This window comes from Myotis brandtii, unplaced genomic scaffold (genome assembly GCF_000412655.1).
Source record: "Myotis brandtii unplaced genomic scaffold, ASM41265v1 scaffold1171, whole genome shotgun sequence".
Taxonomy (NCBI): Eukaryota; Metazoa; Chordata; class Mammalia; order Chiroptera; family Vespertilionidae; genus Myotis; species Myotis brandtii.
The window spans coordinates 950,902-957,158 of NW_005354055.1; the positions used below are offsets into that span (position 1 = coordinate 950,902).

The 6,257-nt window shown below is 42.6% G+C and overlaps 1 protein-coding gene across 4 annotated transcripts in view; it reads right to left on the reverse strand.

Moving 5' to 3' along the window:
- Positions 1–6,257, reverse strand: part of RNGTT (RNA guanylyltransferase and 5'-phosphatase) — a 198,369-nt gene that overhangs the window by 53,559 nt on the left and 138,553 nt on the right. The window lies entirely within an intron of this gene.

The window sequence follows — 6,257 nt, forward strand, 5'->3', positions numbered from 1 at the left end:
AATTTTTGTGCACCGGGCCTCTAGTATGTATATATATACAGAGAGAGAGAGAGAGAGAGAGAGAGAGAGCGCGCAATTAAATGAATTCCATGTCATGGATGAATTTCAAATTCACAACACTGAGCAAAAGAAGTAAGGTAAAAAAGGCAAAACCAAATCCTACTGTTTGGAGATGCAAATCTAAGTAATAAAAGTATAAAGGAAAGCAAGGAAGCAAACCACAGAAGTCTGGATAGTGGTTATCTCTGGTGGGAGGAAGAAGTTTGTGAATCAGAAAGAGGCATGCTGGAGGTATCTAAGATGCTATTTCTTCCTTGTCCTGAATACATGGGTGTTGCTTACATGAAATTTCATTAAGCTGTACATTTGTGTTTTGTGCACTTTTCTATATGTCTATTATATTTCATAATATAAAAGGTCTTAATATAAAAAGCACTAAGAAAAAAAACAACATAAGCAATCAGTAAGAGAGTGAGACTGTCTCCTAACTTAGGTGTATAATATTAATTGCTACATTAACATTTTAATATTCCTGTATAAATAGATGAGTATTTTAGGAGATAAGCTACTAGGGAATCCAAAAGTCACTCATCCCCTTCTTTGTATAGGAACTATATATTCTATGGCATAAATATAATCCTATGGCATAAATATAATATAAAAACACAATACACACATATCTAGGCTTACTGGTTTTAAATACAAAGGCATTAAAATTGAAAAAATAATAATTACATTAAAACTGTATAGACAAATTTTCCACTCCCAGGCAAGACAGAGTAACAAGGACTACACTAGACCCTCCACAGGCTAAACAACTAAATACGCAGGGTGGTATAACGGTTTTCAAAAATTGGCCACGAGGCAGCACAGGTCAGTGGTACCTGAGAGAAGGGAAGCAATGAAGTGATTCCTACCACTGCCCCAGCTTACTTACTACCTGGCTTTTTAAATCACAATGCAAGGGAGAATCCAGGCATATAGAGTTTAAAATATTAACCACCTGGTCCTCTAAAGAAAAAAATTGCCAACCCCTACCCTAAAGAAATGAAAGAATATGTCCACAATAAGACTTATACCCACTTTCACAGATGCTTTATTCCTAATAGCCCCAAACTGGAAACATCCCAAATGTCCATCAACAGGTGAATGGATAAGTAAGTTGTGATCTAGGTATACAATAAAATACTACTCATCAATACAAAGAAATGAACTATTGATACAGGTATAAATTTAATATGGAAAGAAGTGCTGGGGGCAAGAGGAAGACATATTGTATGCTTCCATTTATATAAAATTCTAAAAATTACTACTTCCATTTATATTAAATTCAAGAAATTACTCCTCAATAAAGCTATAAAAAATGTACAAATTTCATTTTCCAAATTCTGTTAATTCTATTAGAAAAAGAAATTCTACAGCTGTTCATAGGCTATACAGTCAATGAATAATTATAAATTGATCCAGCCTGACCATTCCGAATGGATATCTGATTCATTATTTGAAGAACTGCCTGTGTAAAAACGGAGCTGAATAGGTTGGAAAGTGGGTTTTAATAGGGAAATCATTAAACACATATAATTCTCTGCCTTATTTGTTATCTAATGATCTCAAGAATTATTATATGGCTTACTTTTATATACAAAAGAAGAAAGGGGAGAACTATTTATGTAGGGGTTAGCCTCAAATCTCAATATCTGGAATCCCCCAAATCATCAGCATATCCATAAATTTTAATCACCTTGCTACTGACCCCACGATGTACGTGTAAAGCACACTTGTTAAAAGGTTAAATGGAATAAAATTTTCATTCCCTGTATTGGGAGATTCTGAATCTTATTTTTCCCTCTATTTTTGTTGTACAAGTTCCGTGTATACTTCGAACAAGAATTTGACTGTGAAGTCTTCTTTTCCCCTGGGAAAATGTAGGAACATTAAGAAGCTGTTTCTGCAGAAAAAGAAGTACAAAAGATGCCTTGGAGAATAGAAACAGAAATTTAAACTGTGCGAATGTAATTCACAATTCAATTTTTTTTAGTCTAAATTATACCACCATGTCACATGTTACCAGCTATTTCAGTAATAGCTATGATCAATCAAAAAGAAAAAATGTTGTTTTATACAATCACAGACCCAGAATGACTGAGAGTACTATATTCTATGTTGAAAAGAAATACTGCAAATCTGAATTTCAGCTTCATAGAAAGCTCCACAATGCTGACTGACACATGAACTAAGCAAAAATACAGAGAACTGCCTAAGTGTCTCACTGATAGAATACACATTAAATTGGTCTTCTCTTTGCTATCAATTTTAACTTGAATACTCCTCTAGTAAATACTATATATGCATCCCTTTTCTTAAAATATGGCTTGTGTAGCAATTGAATTATTATTCATTCATTGCTAGGCATGTACTAGCTATCTTTATTTTTTAAAGTAATTAATTCTTTATCATTTTCATGACTTTATTTCTAAACTAGAGGCCCAATGCACGAAATTCCTGCACAGGTAGGGTCCCCAGGCCTGGCTGGTGATCAGGGCTGATCAGGGCCTTCCAGCTGCCTACCGGGGCCTTCCTTCCGGCTGCCAGCCAGGGCATCCCTTCCCTAGCTGCCAGCTGCCGGCCAGGGCCTTCCTTCCCTGGCTGCCAGCTGCCAGCCAGGGCCTTCCTTTGTTCCACGCTGCCCCCTGGTCGTCAGCGCATGTCATAGCAAGCGATAGAACTCCCGGTCTAACTCCTGTGGGGACACTTTGCATATTACCCTTTTGTATATATAGATATGAATCAGCCTATTTTGAGTTAGCCCAACAGATTGTTCCTGCCTTAATTGAATCATTATATTCTTTTGTTCAGAGTAACTGCTGACTGGTTGTAGTTTGTCAACTCCTTAAAATAACTTTTTACCTAGCTGAATAGTTCATGTGAAAGAATTTGAACTATGACAATTCATTCTATCCTTTATTTTGATATCTGTTTCAAGCACATTTATGTATAACTCGTAATACTAGAATTATTTTTAACTACTTCAAATTTAAAAGTGACTGATTATATTTATCTTTGATACATGCCTTGCTCAACTAACAATTAAAAGTCAACAGTCCTGGCCCATGTGGCTCAGTTGGTTGGAGCGTCATCCTGACACACCAAAGTTGTGTGTCAGTGTACCTACAAGAATCAATGAATGAATGTATAAATAAGTGGAACAACAAATCGATGTTTCTCTCTCTCCCCCACCACCCCTTTGTCTCTCTCTCTCCCTCTCTCAAATCAATCAATAAATTTTTTAAAAAGAGGGAGGAAAGCAACAACAAAGAAGGAAAATTAGGTCAAACCTCATTCATCTTGGCTCTCCCTCACCTTCTCCCTCTATTTATTGTATGCCATTGATTTATAGTCTATGCCAGACTCTGGGTCAGGAACCAGAGACCATCCCTGCCCTCAAAAGTTCAAAGCCTTAAGGAGGCAGCATATTTGAGTAAACTACAAGAAACTAAGACAAACTGGCAAATTCTATTACAGACCCATATGAACTACGTACAGCAGTCATCTTGTGACTACTACAGACTTTAAACTCTGAGAGTTGAGGCTTGCACGTTAAGTGCAATCTCAAGTGCTGCTTTTTAGAGAATTCCTTTAGATACATTATGACTCAACACTGGAACCACTAATAACAGTATTTACATTCAAATGCCATGAAGCATCACCATATAGCATTTTATATTATAACTAGAGGCCCGGTGCACAAAATTCATGTACAGGGGCAGGGGGTTCCCTCAGCCCAGCCTGCACCCTCTCCAATCTGGGACTTCCCTTCTCACAATCCAGGACCGCTGGCTCCTAAATGCTCACCTGCCTGCCTGCCTGATCACCCCTAACCACTCTGCCTGCTGGCCTGGTCACCTCCAACTGCCCAACCCGCCAGCCTGGCTGCCCTTAACTGCCCCCCCCCCCAGCATGGTCGCCCCTTACTGCCCCGCTGCCAGCCTGGTCACCCCCAACAGCCCCCTCTGCTGGCCTGGTCACCCTTAACTGCACCCCCCTGCCGACCTGGTCACCTCCAACTGCCCCCCCTGCCAGCATGGTTGCCCCTCACTGCCCCCCCTGCCAGTCTGGTCACCCCACACAGCATGCTGTTCACTCATTTGGTCACCCCTCACTGCCCCCCCTGCCGGCCTGGTCACCCCATACAGCCTGCTGTTCAGTCATTTGGTCGTCCCTCACTAACCCCCCTGCCGGCCTGGTTGCCCCACACAGCCTGCTGTTCAGTCATTTGGTCATCCCTCAATAACCCCCTGCTGGCCTGGTCGTAGGCAGCAATCTTGTGAGGGTGTGAGGGTCAATTTGCATATTACCTCTTTATTATATAAATAATATACTTTTAGGATAAATATACTTTATAGCTTCCTTCACATTAAAAAAAAATAACTATATGGAATCCACCATTCTCTTCCTAAATTTATTAGAGGAATATAGTCATTAATGAAGAAGAAAATGACAGTGGCCTTATTTAAATAATACTAACTTACCTTCTCTTGTTAAGCTTACTGTGCACCCTCCCCAGAAAAATTCAAAACTTATATTGGCAAACAAAAGATCCCAAGATCACGAAACTTAGATAAAATTTTAATTAAATGGAACAGTCCTTGTTGAATTAGGGAATGGGTAAAAACTGTTTCTCAAAAGTTAGTTCTTTGAAATATGGGATTGCAAACTAGGTCAATTCCTAACTGACATCACATTTTTCTAATTTAGAGAGACTCTGATGGCAATCCTTTTCCAAATCATGACAAACGCTATATTATCTAAAGCATTCACACCCTCTCCAAAGCAAAAAAGGCCTTTGAGGCCATATGTATTATGTTGGAATAATAAACTCTATCCTCAAAAATATTATCTTTTGAACAACCAAGATGGCAGCATAGGGTATATACCTGTACGTGCCACTCCCCACAACCACATTAAAACTACAACGAAAAGACAAAACGGCGATCATCCAGAACCACGGGAAAGCTGGCTGAGTGGAAGTTCTACAACTAGAAGGAAAGAAAAAAGCGCATTGAGGCTGGGTAGAGGTGCGGAGGCGCGCGGACCGAGCTGCTCCTGGGTACATGGGAAGAAAGATACAAGCTCCCAACTGCACTGACCTCGTTTCCGGTGAGTCTCTAGGGACCCAGACTCCTACGGGGAGAAACTAGACTGTCTGGCATCGGGTCGGAAAGCAAGGGTGGCTTTCTTGCAGAACTGCTCACAGGTATCATTGTTACAATGGGGGCACGGGACTCAGGGATGCGGAGACACTGAGACGGAGACACTGAGACGCAGAGATGCGCGGAGTCGCGGAGACGGCTGACCACAGCCATCACTGTTTGCTCCGCCCGGTGATTCTCTGAGACCCCGCCCCACCCAAGCTGTGCACAGGGGGGCAAATGAATCACCTGTCCTTTTGGAGCCTAACCTAACAAACTGCAGCTAGGTCAGAGAGCTCCAAAATTTCCAAACCCCAAACAAAAAGGAAAAATCTGCAGATCTCGCGGCAGCTCCTGGATTTATTTACCTTCTATAATTGAAACTTTGTAGCCTTGAGTGGAGCTCAGAGCCGGCCAGGGCGGTGGGTGGGAAGCGTAGCTTCCTCCATCGCCAGGGGCAATCCAAGCCTCCTGCTCGCTCCAGCTCCGTGGCCACGGCCAGCTGAAAGCAGGTATCTGGGGTTTATTTATCTTCTATAATTGAAACTTTGTTGCCTTGAGTGGAGCTCAGAGCTGGCCGTGGCAGGCGGGAAGCCTGGCTTCCTCCATCACTGGAGCAACCAAGCCTCCTACTTGCTCCAGCTCCGTGGCTGCCGGCTGCTATCTTGGTTGGGTTAATTTGCATATAGTCACTCTGATTGGCTGGTGGGCATGGCTTAAGGCATAGCGAAGGTATGGTCAATTTGCATGTTTGTCTTTTATTAGTGTAGATATATAAAAGGCCAGCAGCTGGAACGACTGGAACGACTGGAATGACTGGTCGCTATGACACCCACTGCAGCGCAGCCAGTGAACTGGCCCGATTGGGGTTGGGGCCAACGCCCCCCCCCCCCCCCCAGCCCCACCCCTGAACAGCCTCTCCCACCCCAAAAGAGGGTGGGGTGGCTGACCAGCCCCCCGCAGTCCTTCCCCCGATTGGCCAGCCCCACCCCTGATTGCCCCCTCACCCCAATAGGGGGCGAGACTGGCCAGCCAACCTCCTGCAGCCCTTCCCCTGGCCAGCCCCAC